Source organism: Chanodichthys erythropterus, chromosome 13, assembly GCF_024489055.1.
Source record: "Chanodichthys erythropterus isolate Z2021 chromosome 13, ASM2448905v1, whole genome shotgun sequence".
In the NCBI taxonomy this organism is placed as follows: domain Eukaryota; kingdom Metazoa; phylum Chordata; class Actinopteri; order Cypriniformes; family Xenocyprididae; genus Chanodichthys; species Chanodichthys erythropterus.
The window spans coordinates 155,922-179,024 of NC_090233.1; positions in this window are offsets into that span (position 1 = coordinate 155,922).

Here is a 23,103-nt window from a genome sequence, read left to right on the forward strand (position 1 = left end):
AACCGCATATATCATACGTAACAAGTTCACTATTATATGTAATGCAATGATTTGGCGAGTTCTTTGCAATGCATCAGCATATGTGATTAGTTGTCTCTTCAGTGAACTGAAGAAAGAGTTCGATCTTTTATTTATTGCAATGCGACACCTATTAGATTTTTTTGTCTCTTCAATGCACAAAGGAAAGTGTTCGTTCTTTTATGTGTTATCTCTTCAACGCACAACGGATGACTTAGTTCATTCATCGCAACACCTCGAGTTATTTGTATTCTCTTCAATGCACGAGGAATAAATTCTTGTAAACAATGCAAGGACTCAGTGCATACTTACATTTTACAATGCAACAGCACACGTTATAGTAATTTCTTCTGTGTACAAGCATAATAAGTTAACTTTTGTAAGCAATGCAATGAAACTGTTGCATCTTGATGCACTGCAATACAACATCATATATGACGTGTTATCGCTTCAAATCACAACGGATGAGTTCCAGCATGTATTCAATGCAAGAGCAAAAAGCACCTGTCATGTTATCTTTTCACAACGGATTAAGTTACTGTAATGCACATGTTATGTGTTATATCTCCAATGCATAATGGATGCGTTAGTTATAAATACAATGCAAGGAAAGAGTGCATAACTTACATGTTATTTGACACCTGTCCTGCCTTATGTCTGTACTGCAGAACTGCTTAAGTTACTGCCATGCAATGCACATAATATTGTGTTATTTCTGCATTGCACAACGGATGAGATAGTTCATTCATCGCAACACCACATATGTTATATGTGTTATCTCGTCAATACATATGGAAAAAAGTTAGTTAGTGTATACTGTGCAAGGAAACAGTGCATACATTTACATGATAGTTCTTGTGTGCATTGCAATGAGAACAGTACATAGCATTTTAATTACTTCTAGGTACAGTATAATTAGCTAACTATTGTATGCAATGAATTGGTTACTTCTTGATGAATTGCAATGCAACCGCATATATCATACGTAACAAGTTCACTATTATATGCAATCTTGATGTACTGCAAATGCAACAGCATATGTGATGTGTTATCGCTTCAAAGCACAACGGATGAGTTCCAGCATGTATGCACTGCAAGAGCAAAAAGCACCTGTCATGTTATCTTTTTTACAGTGGATTAAGTTACTGCAATGCACATGTTATGTGTTATGAGTTAGTTAATTCATCGCAACACCACATTATGTGGTATCTCTTCAATGCATAAGGAAAAAGTTAGTGTATGCATTGCAAGGGAACAGTGCATATGTTATACATTAATTTCTTCTGTGTACAAGCATAATACGTTAACTATTATATGCAATGCAATGAAACGGTTAAATCTCGAGGCCATGCAATGCAACAGCATATGTGATTTGTTATCTCTTCAACGCACAACGGACGAGTTCCATCATGTATGCAATGCGAGTGCAACAAGCACCTCTCATGTTATCTTTGCACAACGGATTAAGTTCCTGCAATGCACATGTTATGTGTTATCACTTCGGTGCATAAGAAATAAGTTATTGCAGTTCATTATATGCAATGCAAAGGAAACAGTTGCATAACTTACATAGTTATTTCTTGTACGCATTGCAATGCGTACATATGTTATATTAATTATTCTATGCCCAACGTAATAAGTTAACTATTGTATGCAATGACACGGTTATTTGTTGATGTTATTGCAATGCAACTGCATATGTGATTTTGTTTTCTCTTCAGTGCACAAAAGATGAGTTAGTTCATTCATTGCAAAACCACGTGTTATTTGTAATCTCTTCAGTGCATAAGTAATATAGTCAGTTCTTGTATGAAATGCAATGTGTTTTGTGTATACAAGTTAGATCTTGTACACTATGCAAGGAAACAGTGCATCAGCCATAGCATATTGAACATTTGACCTAATGGACATATTTGTGACCAAAGTTTATCCGATCTTGAACTTTTTATGCATTACTATTGAGTCCTTCTGATGATATGTCAGCAATAGAGTATTGCATATTTGACCTTATGAACATATTTCTTGCCCAAGAGTACAAGATCTTAAACTTTCAATACAAACTCATTGATTCACTCTGATGTTACTTCATCCCATTTTGACCTACTGAACAAATTTCTGGCAAAATGAATTGGTTACTTCTTGATGAATTGCAATGCACCCGCATATATCATACGTAACGAGTTCACTATTATATGCAATTTTGATGCACTGCAATGCAACAGCATATGTGATGTGTTATCGCTTCAAAGCACAACGGATGAGTTCCAGCATGTTATGCACTGCAAGAGCAAAAAGCACCTGTCATGTTATCTTTTCACAATGGATTAAGTTACTGCAATGCACATGTTATGTGTTATGAGTTAGTTCATTCATCGCAACACATCGCAAATAATATGTAAGTTATGCGTGTTTCCTTGCAATGTATATAATGAACTGCAATAACTTGTTCCTTATGCACTGACGTGATCACACATAACATATGTGATGTTATGTGTGATCACGTCAGTGCATAAGGAACAAGTTATTGCAGTTCATTATATACATTGCAAGGAAACACGCATAACTTACATATTATTTGAAGTCTGTCATGCCTTATGTCTGTACTGCAGATCTGCTTAAGTTACTGCAATGCAATGCACATATTATTGTGTTATCTCTTCAACGCACAACGGATGAGTTAGTTCATTCATCGCAACACCACGGGTTATTTGTATTCTCTTCAATGCACAAAGGAATAAGTTATTGTAAACAATGCAAGGACTCAGTGCATACTTACATGTTGCAATGCAACAGCATAGGTAACTATTGTATGCAATGCAATGAAACGGTTACTTTTTGCAATGCAACAACATATGTGATTTTAATTACTTCTATGTACAGTATAATTAGCTAACTATTGTATGCAATGAATTGGTTACTTCTTGATGAATTGCAATGCAACCGCATATATCATACTTAACAAGTTCACTATTATATGCAATCTTGATGCACTGCAATGGAACAGCATATGTGATGTGTTATCGCTTCAAAGCACAACGGATGAGTTCCAGCATGTATGCACTGCAAGAGCAAAAGCACCTGTCATGTTATCTTTCACAATGGATTAAGTTACTGCAATGCACATGTTATGTGTTATGAGTTAGTTCATTCATCGCAACACCACATATGTTATGTGTGATCACTTCAGTGCATAAGGAACAAGTTATTGCAGTTCATTATATACATTGCAAGGAAACACGCATAACTTACATGTTATTTGACGTCTGTCATGCCTTATGTCTGTACTGTAGATCTGCTTAAGTTACTGCAATGCACATATTATTGTGTTATCTCTTCAACGCACAACGGATGATTTAGTCCATTCATCGCAACACCACGGGTTATTTGTATTCTCTTCAATGCACAAGGAATAAGTTATTGTAAATAATGCAAGGACTCAGTGCATACTTACATGTTGAAATGCAACAGCACACGTTATAGTAATTCCTTCTGTGTACAAGCATAATAAGTTAACTGTTGTATGCAATGCAAGGAACCTGTTACATCTTGATGCACTGCAATGCAACAGCATGTGATGTGTTATCGCTTCAAAGCACAACGGATGAGTTCCAGCATATATGCAATGCAAGTGCAAAAAGCACCCCATTGTTATCTTTTCACAATGGATTTAAGTTACTGCAATGCACATGTTATGTGTTATATCTCCAATGCATAATGGATGAGTTAGTTATATGTACAATGCAAGGAAAGAGTGCATAACTTACATGTTATTTGACGTCTGTCATGCCTTATGTCTGTACTGTAAATCTGCTTATGTTACTGCAATGCACATATTATTGTGTTATCTCTTCAACGCACAACGGATGAGTTAGTTCATTCATCGCAACACCACGGGTTATTTGTATTCTCTTCAATGCACAAAGGAATAAGTTATTGTAAACAATGCAAGGACTCAGTGCATACTTACATGTTGCAATGCAACAGCATAGGTAACTATTGTATGCAATGCAATGAAACGGTTACTTTTTGCAATGCAACAACATATGTGATTTTAATTACTTCTATGTACAGTATAATTAGCTAACTATTGTATGCAATGAATTGGTTACTTCTTGATGAATTGCAATGCAACCGCATATATCATACGTAACAAGTTCACTATTATATGCAATCTTGATGCACTGCAATGGAACAGCATATGTGATGTGTTATCGCTTCAAAGCACAACGGATGAGTTCCAGCATGTATGCACTGCAAGAGCAAAAAGCACCTGTCATGCTATCTTTCACAATGGATTAAGTTACTGCAATGCACATGTTATGTGTTATGAGTTAGTTCATTCATCGCAACACCACATATGTTATGTGTGATCACTTCAGTGCATAAGGAACAAGTTATTGCAGTTCATTATATACATTGCAAGGAAACACGCATAACTTACATGTTATTTGACGTCTGTCATGCCTTATGTCTGTACTGTAGATCTGCTTAAGTTACTGCAATGCACATATTATTGTGTTATCTCTTCAACGCACAACGGATGATTTAGTCCATTCATCGCAACACCACGGGTTATTTGTATTCTCTTCAATGCACAAGGAATAAGTTATTGTAAATAATGCAAGGACTCAGTGCATACTTACATGTTGAAATGCAACAGCACACGTTATAGTAATTCCTTCTGTGTACAAGCATAATAAGTTAACTGTTGTATGCAATGCAAGGAACCTGTTACATCTTGATGCACTGCAATGCAACAGCATGTGATGTGTTATCGCTTCAAAGCACAACGGATGAGTTCCAGCATGTATGCAATGCAAGTGCAAAAAGCACCCCATTGTTATCTTTTCACAATGGATTTAAGTTACTGCAATGCACATGTTATGTGTTATATCTCCAATGCATAATGGATGAGTTAGTTATATGTACAATGCAAGGAAAGAGTGCATAACTTACATGTTATTTGACATCTGTCATGCCTTATGTCTGTACTGTAGATCTGCTTAAGTTACTGCAATGCAATGCACATATTATTGTGTTATCTCTTCAACGCACAACGGATGATTTAGTCCATTCATCGCAACACCACGGGTTATTTGTATTCTCTTCAATGCACAAGGAATAAGTTCTTGTAAATAATGCAAGGACTCAGTGCATACTTACATGTTGAAATGCAACAGCACACGTTATAGTAATTCCTTCTGTGTACAAGCATAATAAGTTAACTGTTGTATGCAATGCAAGGAACCTGTTACATCTTGATGCACTGCAATGCAACAGCATGTGATGTGTTATCGCTTCAAAGCACAACGGATGAGTTCCAGCATGTATGCACTGCAAGAGCAAAAAGCACCTGTCATGTTATCTTTTTACAGTGGATTAAGTTACTGTAATGCACATGTTATGTGTTATGAGTTAGTTCATTCATCGCAACACCACATATGTTATGTGTGATCACGTCAGTGCATAAGGAACAAGTTATTGCAGTTCATTATATACATTGCAAGGAAAGAGTGCATAACTTACGTTATTTGACACCTTTCCTGTCTTATGTCTGTACTGCAAAACTGCTTAAGCTACTGCAATGCAATACACATATTGTGTTATCTCTTCATCGCACAACGGATGAGTTAGTTCATTCATCGCAACACCACGAGTTATTTGTATTCGCTTCAATGCACGAGGGATAGGTTTGTTCTTGTAAACAACGCAAGGACTCAGTGCATAACTGACATGTTGCAATGTCAGTCAAAAGCAAACACGTTATATTAATTTCATAACTATTTGTATGCAATGCAAAGACACGGTTATTTATGGAATGCAAACAGCATATGTGATTTGCTTTCTCTTCAGTGCACAAAAGGAAAGAGCTTGTTCTTGTATGCAATGCAGTCAAAGAGCACCTGTCACTGCACAACAGATTAAGTTAGTTCATTCATCGCAACACCACATATGTTATGTGGTATCTCTTCAATGCATAAGGAAAAAGTTAGTGTATGCATTGCAAGGGAACAGTGCATATGTTATACATTAATTTCTTCTGTGTACAAGCATAATACGTTAACTATTATATGCAATGCAATGAAACGGTTACATCTCGAGGCATTGCAATGCAACAGCATATGTGATTTGTTATCTCTTCAACGCACAACGGACGAGTTCCATCATGTATGCAATGCGAGTGCAACAAGCACCTCTCATGTTATCTTTGCACAACGGATTAAGTTCCTGCAATGCACATGTTATGTGTTATCACTTCAGTGCATAAGAAATAAGTTATTGCAGTTCATTATATGCAATGCAAGGAAACAGTTGCACAGTTGTACATGTTATTTCTTGTACGCATTGCAACTTCAAATAATATGTAAGTTATGCGTGTTTCCTTGCAATGTATATAATGAACTGCAATAACTTGTTCCTTATGCACTGACGTGATCACACATAACATATGTGGTGTTGCGATGAATGAACTAACTCATAACACATAACATGTGCATTGCAGTAACTTAATCCATTGTGAAAAGATAACATGACAGGTGCTTTTTGCTCTTGCAGTGCATACATGCTGGAACTCATCCGTTGTGCTTTGAAGCGATAACACCACATATGCTGTTGCATTGCAGTGCATCAAGATTGCATATAATAGTGAACTTGTTACGTATGATATATGCGGGTGCATTGCAATTCATCAAGAAGTAACCAATTCATTGCATACAATAGTTAGCTAATTATACTGTACATAGAAGTAATTAAAATGCTATGTACTGTTCTCATTGCAATGCACACAAGAACTATCATGTAAATGTATGCACTGTTTCCTTGCAAAGTATACACTAACTAACTTTTTTCCATATGTATTGACGAGATAACACATATAACATATGTGGTGTTGCGATGAATGAACTATCTCATCCGTTGTGCAGTGCAGACATAACACAATATTATGTGCATTGCATGGCAGTAACTTAAGCAGTTCTGCAGTACAGACATAAGGCAGGACAGGTGTCAAATAACATGTAAGTTATGCACTCTTTCCTTGCATTGTATTTATAACTAACGCATCCATTATGCATTGGAGATATAACACATAACATGTGCATTACAGTAACTTAATCCGTTGTGAAAAGATAACATGACAGGTGCTTTTTGCTCTTGCATTGAATACATGCTGGAACTCATCCGTTGTGATTTGAAGCGATAACACGTCATATATGATGTTGTATTGCAGTGCATCAAGATGCAACAGTTTCATTGCATTGCATACAAAAGTTAACTTATTATGCTTGTACACAGAAGAAATTACTATAACGTGTGCTGTTGCATTGTAAAATGTAAGTATGCACTGAGTCCTTGCATTGTTTACAAGAACTTATTCCTCGTGCATTGAAGAGAATACAAATAACTCGAGGTGTTGCGATGAATGAACTAAGTCATCCGTTGTGCGTTGAAGAGATAACACATAAAAGAACGAACACTTTCCTTTGTGCATTGAAGAGACAAAAAAATCTAATAGGTGTCGCATTGCAATAAATAAAAGATCGAACTCTTTCTTCAGTTCACTGAAGAGACAACTAATCACATATGCTGATGCATTGCAAAGAACTCGCCAAATCATTGCATTACATATAATAGTGAACTTGTTACGTATGATATATGCGGTTGCATTGCAATGCATCAAGGAGTAACCAATTCATTGCATACAATAGTTAGCATATTAATTACTTCTATGTATAATTAGCTATGTGCTGTTTGCATTGCAATGCGTACAAGAACTATCATGTAAATGTATGCACTGTTTCCTTGCAAAGTATACACTAACTAACTTTTTTCCTTATGTATTGACGAGATAACACATAATATGTGGTTTTGCGATGAATGAACTATTTCATCCGTTGTGCAGTGCAGACATAACACAATAATATGTGCATTGCATGGCAGTAACTTAAGCAGTTCTGCAGTACAGACAGTACAGGCATGACAGGTCTCAAATAACATGTAAGTTATGCTCTCTTTCCTTGCATTGTAACTAACTCATCCATTATGCACTGGAGATATAACCAACGCTATCTCACGACCAATTCGTACTTATTCTACGAGGTGGCTATTTCGTATAAATTCATACGACCTCACTCGTGCGAATTCGTACGATTTGTCTAAACCCCAGTGACGGTTAGGTTTAGGGGCGGGGGTCAACTCGTAAAATACATACGATTTAGCAAAAAACGTATGAATTAGTACGAGTGAGGTCGTATGGATTCATACGGTTTAGCCACCTCACATGTGCATTGCAGTAACTTAAATCCGTTGTGAAAGATAGCATGATAGGTGCTTTTTGCACTTGCATGATCTTTCCTTTTGTGCACTGAAGCGTACGCAAATCACATATGCTGTTGCATTGCAAAAAGTAACCGTTTTATTGCATTGCATACAATAGTTACCTATGCTGTTGCATAGAACAAATTAATATAACATGCATTGCAACATGTAAGTTATGCACTGAGTCCTTGCATTGTATACAAGAAAAAAAACTCATTCCTTACGCATTGATGATATAACACATAAAATATGCATTGCATTGCAGTAACTTAATCTGTTGTGCAGAGATAACACATGACAGGTGTTTGTTGGACCTGCATTGCCATATATGATCGAACTTTTTCCTTTGTGCGCTGAAGAGAAAATAAATCAAATATGTTGTTGCTTACAAAACATCAAGAGGTAACCGTTCCATAGCATTGCATTCAATAGTTAACTTATTATGCTTGTGCATAGAAGAAATAACGTGTGCTGTTGCATTGCAACATGTAATTTATGCACTGAGGCCTTGCATTGTATTCCTTATGCATTGAAATTATAACATATAAAATATGCATTGCATTTCAGCAACTTGATCTGTTGTGCAGAGATAACACATGACAGGTGCTTGTTGCTCCTGCATTGCACTGAAGAGAAAACAAATCACATATGCTGTTGCATTGCAATACATCAAGAAATAACCGTTACATAACATTGCATACAATAGTTAACTTATTATGCTTGTGCACAGAAGAAATTAATATAACATGCATTTAATACAAGAACTAACTTATTCCTCGTGCACTGAAGAGAATACAAATAACCCGTGGCGTTGCGATGAATGAACTAACTCATCCGTTGTGCGTTGAAGAGATAACACATAATATGGTGTTGCGATCAATGAACTAACTCATCCGTTGTGCAGTACAGACATATCGTGCATTGCAGTAACTTAATCCGTTGTGCAGTGAAGAGATAACACATATGACAGGTGCTCTTTCACTGCATTGCATACAAGAACTAACTCTTTTCTTTTGAACACTGAAGAGAACTCAAATCACCTATGCTGTTGCATTGCAATGCATCAACAAGTAACACAAGTGAGGAGATAATGCGTAATGCAGTAACTTTATCAGTTGTGCATAAGGCATGACAGGGGCTGTTGCACTACATTGCATACAAGAACATGCTCTTTCTGCATTGAAGGGACAAAAAAATTATATCACATATGCTGTTGCATTGCAATAAATACAAGAACTCGCCGCTTCATTGCATTGCAAAGAATAGTGAACTTATTACGTTGGGCATAGAAAAAATAATATTGTATACAAGACCTAAAACCTTTTTCCTCATGCATTGAAGCACGATGTGCAATGTGTTATTTACATTGCACATGGTGCTTCGATGAATGATATAACTCATCCGTTGTGTGTTGTAGAGATAACACATATGTGTAACCTTTGTGCATCGAAGAGAAACCAACATATAGAGCATTAGAGAATTACATATACGAACTGACTTTCATTCCTTATGCACTGAAGAGATAACATATATGGTGTAGCGATTAATCAGTTCATTTATCGCACTCAACCATTTTATACATTATCATTGTCTCCTTCTCATGTTATTTCACGCTTAAAGAAGTCCATATTAGACCTACTGAACATATATCTGACAAATTAATCCTAGATCATGAACTTTCCATAATGACTCATTGATTCCTTACGATTTTCTTTCAGCCAGTTTTTAATTATTAATTATAATAATTATTTTATTTTCTGTCCCAAGAGTCTTCGATCATGAACTTTATATACACTGATGTTACTTCAGCCATAGAGTATTGTATATTTGATGTAAATTATGTCAAAATAGCCCTCAATCATGAACTTTCTATACATACTCAATGACTTCATCTGATGTTACAGAAGTCCACATTTGACCTACTGAACATAATTCTTACACAAGAGTTCTCAGTCTTGAACTTTTAATACATACTCATTGATTCACTCTGATGTTAAGTCAGCCATATGTGAACCCATTTTGACCTCCTGAATAAATTTCTGGCAAATTTGTCCTCAATGATTAACTTTTTGTATAAACTCATTGACTCGTTCTAAAATAGACTCGATGACTCCATAAAATATCAGCCATAAAGTAGTACATATATTTGATCTAATGGACATATTCCTGGCAAAATAGTCTAAGATCATGATCTTTTTATACCTATTCATAGAATCCTGATTATACATCACCGATTGAATATTGAATATTTGACCTAACTTTCAGTACATATTCATTGATTTACTCTGATGTTACTTCAGCCATATATGAACCCGTTTTGACCTACTGAACAAACTTCTGGCAAATTTGTCCTTTTATACATATTCATTGACTCATTATATGATACATCACTTGTAGAGTATTGCATATTTGACCTAATGGCCATATTTTTCGCCAAAGAATACTCAATCTTGAACTTTTATATCTACTCATGCCTTCTGATGTAACTAATGAACATTTTTTCGGGCCCAAGAGTACTCAATCTTGAACTTTCAATACATACTCATTGATTCACTCTGACGTTACTTTATATGAACCCATTTTGACCTATTAAACAAATGTCAGGCAAATTAGTCCTCAATTATGAACTTTTTATATGAACTCATTGACTACTTCTGATGATACATCATCAATAGAGCATTGCATATTTGACATAAAGGACATATTTCTGGCCCAAGAGTACTCAATCTTGAACTTTAATGCTGACTCCTTCTGATGTTACTTCACCCATTCAGAAGTCTATTTTAGACCTACTGAACATATTTCTGACCCAAGAGTCCTTGATCATGATCTTTATACTCATTTAATCATTCTGATGTTACTTCAGTCATGCATGAGCCCATATTTGACCTACTGAACATATCTCTGGCACATAAGTCATTGCTCATCAACTTTTTAAAGATACTCACTGACTCCTGATGATACGTCAGCCAAAGAGTGTTGCAAATTTGACCTAAAGGACATATTTCTGGCCATAGAGTACTCGATCTTGAACTTTTCATACATTACTATTGACTATTTCTGATGTTACTTCACCCATACAGAAGTCCATATTACACATATTGAACGTATTTCTGACAAATTAGTCCTCGATCATGAACTTCCTCTACATACTTATTGACTCTATCCGTTAGATATGCTAGACATCAGTCCATATTTCACCTAATGAACATATTTTTTGGCCCAAGAGTACTCGATCTTGAACTTTCTAATATATACTCACTGACTCCTGATTTTATTTCAGCCATACAGAAGTCCATATTAGACCTATTGAAAAAAATGTCTGTTCCAAGAGTATTCGATCACAAACTTCAGCCGTAGGGTATTTTATATTTGATCTAATAGCCATATTTCTGACCAAAGAGCACTCGTTCTTGAACTTTTTATTTATACTTACACCATCTGATATCACATCAGCCATACTGTAGTCCTAAATTATACTAATGGACATTTCTGTCCGAAGGGTACTCGATCTTGAACTGTTCATACATTACTATTGACTATTTCTGATGTTACTTCACCCATACAGTAGTTCATATTAAACATATTGAACATATTTCTGGCAAATTAGTCCTTGATCATGAACTTCCTATTCATACTTATTGACTCTATCTGTTGTTAGATATGCCAGACATTAGTCCATATTTGACTGACTGAACATATTTCTGTCCAAAGAATATTCACCATTGAAGTTCTATATACCTCTGAACTATTGGGCCAGAAATATGTTCAGTAGGTCAAATATAGACTTCTCCATGGCTGATGTGACATCAAAAGATGTCAGTGAGACATCTTTTGATGTCACATCAGCCATGGAGAAGTCTATATTTGACCTACTGAACATATTTCTGGCCCAATAGTTCAGAGGTCCATATTAGACCCAATTAAATGTTATCCTGTCCCAAGAGTCTTTGATCATGAACTTTATAAAGATGCCTCACACTGATGTTATTTCAGCCATAGAGTATTGTATATTTGGCGTAATGGATATATTTCTGGCAAAGTAGCCCTCCTCGATCATGAGCTTTCTATATTGACTTTATCTGATGTTACATCAAACATACATAAGTCCATTTTTGACCTACTGAACATAATTCTGGCCCAAGCGTACTCGATTATGAACCTTCTATACATACTCATCGACTCACTCTGATGTTACTTGATGTACTTAACATATTTCTGCCAAATTGGACCTCGATCATGAACTTTTTATTCAATCCAATTGACTCCAGATAATTCGTCAGAAATACAGAGTATTGCATATTTGACCTAATGAACATACTTCTGGCAAATTAGTACTCAATCTTGAGCTTTCAATTTACAATTATTGACACCTTCTGATGATATATCAGCTATATATCGTATTGCATATTTGACCTACTGGACATTTTTCAGGCCAAAGACTTCTCGTTCTTGAACTTTTTATTTATACTTAATGCCTTACGATGTCACATCAGCCATACTGTAATCTATATCTGACCTACTGAACATATTTCTGACCTTGATCATGATCTTTATACTCATTTAATCATTCTGATGTTACTTCAGTCATGCATGAGCCCATATTTGACCTACTGAACATATCTCTGGCACATAAGTCATTGCTCATCAACTTTTTAAAGATACTCACTGACTCCTGATGATACGTCAGCCAAAGAGTGTTGCAAATTTGACCTAAAGGACATATTTCTGGCCATAGAGTACTCGATCTTGAACTTTTCATACATTACTATTGACTATTTCTGATGTTACTTCACCCATACAGAAGTCCATATTACACATATTGAACGTATTTCTGACAAATTAGTCCTCGATCATGAACTTCCTCTACATACTTATTGACTCTATCCGTTAGATATGCTAGACATCAGTCCATATTTCACCTAATGAACATATTTTTTGGCCCAAGAGTACTCGATCTTGAACTTTCTAATATATACTCACTGACTCCTGATTTTATTTCAGCCATACAGAAGTCCATATTAGACCTATTGAAAAAAATGTCTGTTCCAAGAGTATTCGATCACAAACTTCAGCCGTAGGGTATTTTATATTTGATCTAATAGCCATATTTCTGACCAAAGAGTACTCGTTCTTGAACTTTTTATTTATACTTACACCATCTGATATCACATCAGCCATACTGTAGTCCTAAATTATACTAATGGACATTTCTGTCCGAAGGGTACTCGATCTTGAACTGTTCATACATTACTATTGACTATTTCTGATGTTATTTCACCCATACAGTAGTTCATATTAAACATATTGAACATATTTCTGGCAAATTAGTCCTTGATCATGAACTTCCTATTCATACTTATTGACTCTATCTGTTGTTAGATATGCCAGACATTAGTCCATATTTGACTGACTGAACATATTTCTGTCCAAAGAATATTCACCATTGAAGTTCTATATACCTCTGAACTATTGGGCCAGAAATATGTTCAGTAGGTCAAATATAGACTTCTCCATGGCTGATGTGACATCAAAAGATGTCAGTGAGACATCTTTTGATGTCACATCAGCCATGGAGAAGTCTATATTTGACCTACATAACATATTTCTGGCCCAATAGTTCAGAGGTCCATATTAGACCCAATTAAATGTTATCCTGTCCCAAGAGTCTTTGATCATGAACTTTATAAAGATGCCTCACACTGATGTTATTTCAGCCATAGAGTATTGTATATTTGGCGTAATGGATATATTTCTGGCAAAGTAGCCCTCCTCGATCATGAGCTTTCTATATTGACTTTATCTGATGTTACATCAAACATACATAAGTCCATTTTTGACCTACTGAACATAATTCTGGCCCAAGCGTACTCGATTATGAACCTTCTATACATACTCATCGACTCACTCTGATGTTACTTGATGTACTTAACATATTTCTGCCAAATTGGACCTCGATCATGAACTTTTTATTCAATCCAATTGACTCCAGATAATTCGTCAGAAATACAGAGTATTGCATATTTGACCTAATGAACATACTTCTGGCAAATTAGTACTCAATCTTGAGCTTTCAATTTACAATTATTGACACCTTCTGATGATATATCAGCTATATATCGTATTGCATATTTGACCTACTGGACATTTTTCAGGCCAAAGACTTCTCGTTCTTGAACTTTTTATTTATACTTAATGCCTTACGATGTCACATCAGCCATACTGTAATCTATATCTGACCTAATGAACACATTTTGGGCTCAAGAGTTCTCGATATTTTAGCCATACAGAAGTCTATATTAGACCTAATTAAGTTTTTTTTTTCTGTCCCAAGAGTCTTCGATCATTAGCTTTATTAAGATGCCTCAAACTGATGATACTTCAGCCATAGAATATTGTATATTTGACGTAATGGACAAATTTCTGGCAAAAAAAAGCCCTCGATCATGAGCTTTTTATATAAACTCATTGACTTTATCTGATGTTATATCAACCATACAGAAGTTCATATTTGACCTACTGAAAATGATTCCGACCAAAGAGTACTCGATCATGAACTTTCTATACATGCTCATTGAGAATGCAGAATAAACATTAGACCTACTGAACATATTTCTGGCCGAAGGGTATTCGATATTGCACTTTTCATTGGACTCTTTGACGCCTTCTGACATTAAATCAGCTATACCAAAGACCATATGTGACCTAATGAACATAATTCTGATCCAAGTCAATGAGTATGTAAAAAAGTTCATGATCTAGGACTGATTAACTACAAATTTGTCAATTAGGTCAAATATGCAATACTCGATGACTGATGAAGTATCAGAAGGAGTCAAGGAGTTTATTTAAAAAGTTGATTATTGAGGACAAATGAAAAGGTCAAGATTGAGTACTCTTTGGCCAAAAATATGTGAAATATGGGCTCATGGTACGTCTGAAATAACATTCAGAGTTAGTCAAAGAGTATGTATAGAATGTTCATAATAGAGGGCTATTTTGCCAGACATATGTCCATTAGGTCAAATATTCAGTACTCTATGGATGAAGCAACATCAGAGTGATGCATGAATATAAAGTTTATGATCGAGATCTCTTAAGAAAATTAATCAGGTCTAATATGGACTTCTGTATGGTTGGAATAAAATCAGGAGTCAATGAGTATATATAGAAAGTTCATGATGGAGTTATCGTGGGCCAGAAATATGTTCAGTGGGTCTAACATGGTCTTCTGTATGGGCAAAGTAACTTCAGTCAATAGTAATGTATGAAAAGTTCAAGATTGAGTACCCTTTGGCCAGAAATATGTCCTTTAGGTCAAATATGTAATACTCTTTAGCTGATGTATCATCAGTAGTCAACAAGTTTATATAAAGAGTTTATGCCTAAGGACTAATTTGACAGAAAAAGGTTTTCAATAGGTCAAACATGGGTTCATGTGTCTGAAGTAATATCAGAGTGAGGTAATGAGTCAGTAGAAAAAGTTCATGATCAAGGATTCATTTGTCAAAAATATTTTCAGTAGGTCTAATATGGACTTCGGTATGGGTGAAGTAACTTCAGAAGGAGTCCATAATAATGTATGAAATGTTCAAGATTGAGTGCTCTTTGGCCAAAAATATGTCTGTTAGGACTAATACGCAATAGTCTAAGGCTGATGTATAATCAGGAGTCAATGAGTATGTATAAGAAGTTCATGATCTAGGACTAATTTGCCAGACATATGTCCATTAGGTCAAATATGGATTACAGTATAGCTGATGTGACATCAGAAGGCATAAGTAAGTATATATAAAAAGATCAATTTTAAGTATTTTTTGGCCAAAAATATGGCCATTAGGTTAAACATGCAATACTCTACAGCTGACGTATCACCTAAGGAATCAATGAGTTTGTATAAAAAGTTCATCAATGAGGACTATTTTGCCTGAAATTTGTTCAGTAGGTCAAAAAGGGATGACGTAACATCAGAGTGAATCAATGAGTTTGTATTGAAATCTTGGGCCAGAAATATGTTATGTTCAGTGGGTCTAATATGGACTTCTGTATGGGCAAAGTAACTTCAGTAGGAGTCAATAGTGATGTATGAAATGTTCAAGACCGAGTACTCTTTGGCCAGAAATATGTCCTTTAGGTCAAATATGCAATGCTCTATTGATGATGTATCATCAGAAGTAGTCAATGAGTTCATATAGAAAGTTCATAACTAATTTGCCTGAAATTTGTTCAATAGGTCAAAATGGGTTCATATATGGCTGAAGTAACGTCAGAGTGAATCAATGAGTATGTATTGAAAGTTCAAGATCGAGTACTCTTGGGCCAGAAATATGTTCATTAGGTCAAATATGTATTACTCTTTAGCTGACGTATCATCAGAAGTAGTCAACAAGTTTATATAAAGAGTTCAGGACTAAGGACTAATTTAAAAGAAAAAGGTTTTCAATAGGTCAAACATGGGTTCATGTGTCTGAAGTAATATCAGAGTGAGGTGATGAGTATGTATAGAAAGTTCAAGATTGAGTGAACATGGGTTCATATATGGCTGAAGTAACGTCAGAGTGAATCAATGAGTATGTATTGAAAGTTCAAGATCTTGTACTCTTGGGCCGGAAATATGTTCATAAGGTCAAATATGCAGTACTCTATTGCTGACATATCATCAAGAAGGACTCAATAGTAATGCATAAAAAGTTGAAGATCGGATAAGCTTTGGTCACAAATATGTCCATTAGGTCAAATATTCAATATGCTATGGCTGATGAACTGTTTCCTTTCATAGTATACAAGAACTGACTATATTCCTTATGCACTGAAGAGATTACAAATAACCTGTGGTTTTGCAATGAATGAACTAACTCATCTTTTGTGCACTGAAGAGAAAACCAACATATTGCTAAGTTAGAAGAGTAGAACAAACAGTTGCACACTAGAGTGTCTCGTCTCACTCAGAAGTTGGGCCTTAACAAAGCCTCAACCAAATGTGACTCAAAAGACCAACAGTCAGATGAAAGCTATCCTGACTTACAGTCTTTCTGTAGACTAGAGGGCAATAGCAATACTGGATTCATGGATAAAGATGTAAAAGCAGTTGAAGTGTGTGGAGTGAGACAAAAGGCTCAGAGTAGGGCAAAAGGGGTTGACACAGTTCCATCTGTAACCCCCATACTGCAGTTACAAGCAGTCAGTACCGCTATAGGTCCTGAAGACATAGAACAAATTGCTGAGAATTTGCCATCAGTGCATAGAAATCTTTCTGAGTTTAGGACAGAGTTGTCCAGAAAAATGAAGCTCTATGATATGTCCCTAGCTGAAGTCACACAGCTAATGTCACAAATCCTGAAAGAGTCAGAATTCAATGATTTTGAAAGTGCTGTAAATAATTCTGAGTTTCAGCATTCCAGCATAGGCGAATAGATAGAAGGAGTTCTGAGAGTGTTACAGAACCTTGTTGGACCAAAGGTAGACTGGTCAAAGATCACTAGTTGTGTACAGAAGGGTGAAACTGTAAGTGAGTACACTGAAAGATTTTGTCAGTCAGCGGCAGCATGTGGTTTGATGGGCTTTCATCAGAATACAGAAATGCATTGCCTTTCTTAGACCTCACATGGTCCAATGGAACCCTGCAAAACAACTTGGATAGGTTAGCTATTTGGGAAAGAGACTCAGATGTCAAGACAAGAGTAAAGATTGCAGCAGCATCCTTTAAGGTCAACACAGAGAATTGACAGAAACGTAAATGTCCTAAGAGAGAAGGCAGATGTCATTACTGTGGTAAACCTGGACATTGGATGAAAGAGTGTAGGAAAAACAAAAAGACATTAAAAGAAATGAACAGCTTTACTCAGCTCCTACTCAGTCTACTTGCTACATTGAAACTGCCCCTCCCCTCTTCTCCAAACTCTTGGAGCAGCAGCTTGCTGACATGCTAACCATTTGGGCTGTGAGTGCTTAATTTCCCCAGTCATTTACAAGAAAGCTTAAAGACTCATTCTGAACAAAAGAAAGTTGACTATCACTTCCACCATTTGGGGACACAGGTTAAGTACACTCACAGCCTTAAATGTTATGCTACAGCACACTCCATTCACTTGTCCATCCTCAATGGGTTATGATGTCTGCTATGACTGATGTTTCAATGGAAGATGGAGATGTAGCACAGTAAAGTTTGCAAATTAACTACAGGGAGAGAATAGGACACACAGACCAGTGAGGAGCCCAGGGAAGAACCGAAGTGCATAAGGCATCGGGGGCTAAACCCTGTGGTGAAGACTTCCTCATAGGTTTCCCCCTCTCTCAGTTTATCCCACCTTACTGGTCTATAGGTGTCAAATTGATTAAGGCTAGGTTAAGAAAAAGAAGAACAAAACCACTATACGATCACTAGAAGTTTATGATGATCAGAGTTAGACAGAAAAACTATAGGATCATCAGAGGTGTAACGTACTAAAGTCTAAATACTGCTGGTCTGCTTTTTCTTTGTTTTCTTGTGTGCAGGTATGTGTATATGCCATGACGTCTCAAGCAACACTTGGTGTAAAGCATCACCTCAGATAACCATGAACAACCTTCATGATGACAGAGTCATCTGAGCAACTCGGAGTTGCACAACGACAAAGAATCATCTTTGGACAAACATGGAAATGGACTCTACCGAGAACAGACTCCACAGATATTCAGGCTCCATGGACTTTTAGGACTTCCACGCTTATGCTACATGGTTTTCTGTGTCATCATGTAGTTTATACAACATGTTACCACCCTGCGTTGTATATGTGTGTCAACAGTATACTCAAGTTAAAGAACAACACTTATGTAAATGTTGGACACGACACAGAATAAGATGTATGTGCCTGTAACTGTTACAAGTTGCATGACTGGAAGATGGAACTTATGTTAACAAACATATGTTATAGAAGGGATTTAAGAAGGTTTAAATTTGTATTATGTGAGAGTTACTAGAACTCTCAAAGGGGGAACTGTGGGATTACAAATTTAAGAATCTGTTTAAGATCTGCGAATCTTACATCCTGACCATTTGGCAGGACAAGCTTAAGATACAGCAGTGTCTTTGTCTCTATGATAATGTAAAGGTATGGGCGATACTGTCAGACTGATTGGATTAGCACCTATGCATTTGAATGACACATTTATGCTGATTAGATCATGGCTGGGAAATGTAGGGAATGATCTGATTCCTTACTGCATTTGCATCCTTTGTTTAGATTGTCCACACCTCTACTCTATGTATCCCTCCCCCTTGAATGTATATGAACTACCAAGTCACTGCCTTAGTTAGACTTTGGATGACCACAGCGACGCACAGCGTGATTCTCAACAAAGAGTAACTTCTGCTTCAAGAGATCCCAAAGTCTCCTGGTCTATGCTTCTGAGATTTCCAACACTGGCAAAATAGTCTTAGATCATGAACATAGACTCCTGATTATACATCATCCATTGAATATTGAATATTTGACCTAACTTTCAGTACATATTCATTGATTTACTCTGATGTTACTTCAGCCATATATGAACCCGTTTTGACCTACTGAACAAACTTCTGGCAAATTTGTCCTTTTATACATATTCATTGACTCATTATATGGTACATCACTTGTAGAGTATTGCATATTTGACCTAATGGCCATATTTTTCGCCAAAGAATACTCAATCTTGAACTTTTATATATACTCATGCCTTCTGATGTAACTAATGAACATTTTTCTGGCCCAAGAACTTGAACTTTCAATACATACTCATTGATTCACTCTTACGTTACTTTATATGAACCCATTTTGACCTATTAAACAAATGTCAGGCAAATTAGTCCTCAATTATGAACTTTTTATATGAACTCATTGACTACTTCTGATGATACATCATCAATAGAGCATTGCATATTTGACATAAAGGACATATTTCTGGCCCAAGAGTACTCGATCTTGAACTTTAATGCTGACTCCTTCTGATGTTACTTCACCCATTCAGAAGTCCATAATAGACTGAACATATTTCTGACCCAAGAGTCCTTGATCATGATCTTTCTATACATACTCATGACCTCACTCTGATGTTACTTCAGACATACATGAGCCCATGCTTGACCTATTGAACATAGTATTTCTGGCAAATTAGTCCTCGATCATGAAAATTTTATACAAACTCATTGACTCCTTCTGAACTTCTGAAGTCTTGAACTTTTTATATATACATATGCCTTCTGATGTCACATCAGCCACACTGTAATCCATATTTGACCTAATGAACATATTTCTGGCTAATTAGTACACGATCTTGAACTTTCAATACATACTCATTTACTCATCCTGATGTTACTTCAGTCATGCATTAGCCCATATTTGACCTACTGAACATATCTCTGGAACATAATTCATTGCTCATCAACTTTTTAAATATACTCACTGACTCCTGATGATACGTCAGCCATAGAGTGTTGCAAATTTGACCTAAAGGACATATTTCTGGCCATAGAGTACTCGATCTTGAACTTTTCATACATTACTATTGACTATTTCTGATGTTACTTCACCCATACAGAAGTCCATATTACACATATTGAACGTATTTCTGACAAATTAGTCCTCGATCATGAACTTCCTCTACATACTTATTGACTCTGTCCGTTAGATATGCTAGACATCAGTCCATATTTCACCTAATGAACATATTTCTGGCCCAAGAGTACTCGATCTTGATCTTTCTAATATATACTCACTGAACACATTATATACACTGAATACATTACTGAATACATTACTATTGACTATTTCTGATGTTACTTCACCCATACAGTAGTTCATACAGTAGTTCAGTCTTCTGATGTCACATCAGCCATGGAGAAGTCTATATTTGACCTACTGAACATATTTCTGGCCCAATAGTTCAGAGGTCCATATTAGACCCAATTAAATGTTATCCTGTCCCAAGAGTCTTCGATCATGAACTTTATAAAGATGCCTCACACTGATGTTATTTCAGCCATAGAGTATTGTATATTTGGCGTAATGGATATGTTTCTGGCAAAGTAGCCCTCCTCGATCATGAGCTTTCTATATATACTCGTTGACTTTATCTGATGTTACATCATACATACATAAGTCCATTTTTGACCTACTGAACATAATTCTGGCCCAAGAGTACTCGATTATGAACTTTCTATACATACTCATCGACTCACTCTGTTGTTACTTGATGTACTTAACATATTTCTGCCAAATTAGACCTCGATCATGAACTTTTTATTCAATCCAATTGACTCCTGATAATACGTCAGAAATATAGAGTATTGCATATTTGACCTAATGAACATACTTCTGGCAAATTAGTACTCAATCTTGAGCTTTCAATTTACAATTACTGACACCTTCTGATGATATATCAGCTATATATCGTATTGCATATTTGACCTAATGGACATTTTTCAGGCCAAAGACTTCTCATTCTTGAACTTTTTATTTATACTTAATGCCTTATGATGTCACATCAGCCATACTGTAATCTATATCTGACCTAATGAACACATTTTGGGCTCGAGTTCTCGATATTTTAGCGATACAGAAGTCTATATTAGACGTAATTAAGTTTTTTTTTTTCTGTCCCAAGAGTCTTCGATCATTAGCTTTATTAAGATGCCTCAAACTGATGATACTTCAGCCATAGAATAACGTCAAATTGCTGGCAAAAAAAGCCCTCGATCATGAGCTTTTTATATAAACTCATTGACTTTATCTGATGTTACATCAACCATACAGAAGTTCATATTTGACCTACTGAAAATGATTCCGACCAAAGAGTACTCGATCAGGAACTTTCTATACATGCTCATTGACTCACTCTGATGTTACTTCACCCATGCAGAATAAACATTAGACCTACTGAACATATTTCTGGCCAAAGAGTATTCGATATTGCACTTTTCATTGGACTCTTTGACGCCTTCTGACATTAAATCAGCTATAACAATGTCCATATGTGACCTAATGAACATAATTCTGATCCAAGTCAATGAGTATGTAAAAAAAAGTTCATGATCTAGGACTGATTATCTACAAATTTGTCAATTAGGTCAAATATGCAATACTCAATGGCTGATTAAGTATCAGACGGAGTCAAGGAGTTTATATAAAAAGTTGATTATTGAGGACAAATGAAAATTTCAAGATTGAGTACTCTTTGGCCAAAAATATGTGAAATATGGGCTCATGGTATGTCTGAAATAACATTCAGAGATAGTCAAAAGGTATGTATAGAATGTTCATGATAGAGGGCTATTTTGCCAGACATATGTCCATTAGGTCAAATATTCAGTACTCTATGGATGAAGCAACATCAGAGTGATGCATAAAGTTTATGATCGAGATCTCTTGGGACAAAGAAAAAAAATTAATCAGGTCTAATATGGACTTCTGTATGGTTGGAATAAAATCAGGAGTCAATGAGTATGTATAGAAAGTTCATGATGGAGTTATCATGGGCCAGAAATATGTTCAGTGGGTCTAACATGGACTTCTGTATGGGCAATGTAACTTCAGTAGGAGTCAACATTAATGTATGAAAAGTTCAAGATCGAGTACTCTTTGGCCAGAAATATGTCCTTTAGGTCAAATTTGCAACACTCTATGGCTGAAGGAGTCAGAAGGAGTCAGAAGGAGTCAGTGAGTATCTATAAAAAGTTGATGAGCAATGACTAATTTGCCAGAGATATGTTATGTAGGTCAAATATGGGCTCATGTATGGCTGAAGTAACATGAG